This window comes from Pipra filicauda, unplaced genomic scaffold (genome assembly GCF_003945595.2).
Source record: "Pipra filicauda isolate LSUMZ 115617 unplaced genomic scaffold, ASM394559v2 scaffold5_size6683894_pilon, whole genome shotgun sequence".
Classification (NCBI taxonomy): Eukaryota; Metazoa; Chordata; class Aves; order Passeriformes; family Pipridae; genus Pipra; species Pipra filicauda.
Window position 1 is genome coordinate 2,503,494 of NW_024104754.1, and position 359 is coordinate 2,503,852.

A 359-nucleotide genomic window follows, 5' to 3' on the forward strand; every position below is an offset into this window, starting at 1 on the left:
GGGGAATCTCCTTGCCTGGTATTTTTTGAATTCTCACAGTTTACCTTTCAAATTTGGTAAAAGTTCCTTTAAGCTCCACATTTGCCTTTTTCAAAATCCTTGAAGGCTTTTATTTTTCCCAAAATGATTTTAGCAAACTGTTTGCTTCCTTCTTCTAAATATTCTATTGTTTGCTCTCTGAAATAGCTTCTTTGCAATCTTTAGATTTTAAAAGTAAGAAATTTTATAATGGCAATGCAAACGCTGATTTTTGTAATGTTTGAGGTTGTCTAAAGACTATGTGAGAATAATACTATGACAAGGCAAATACATGCATGCTATGAATGCCTGGATCATTATCAGCTTGCTTCTTTGAAACA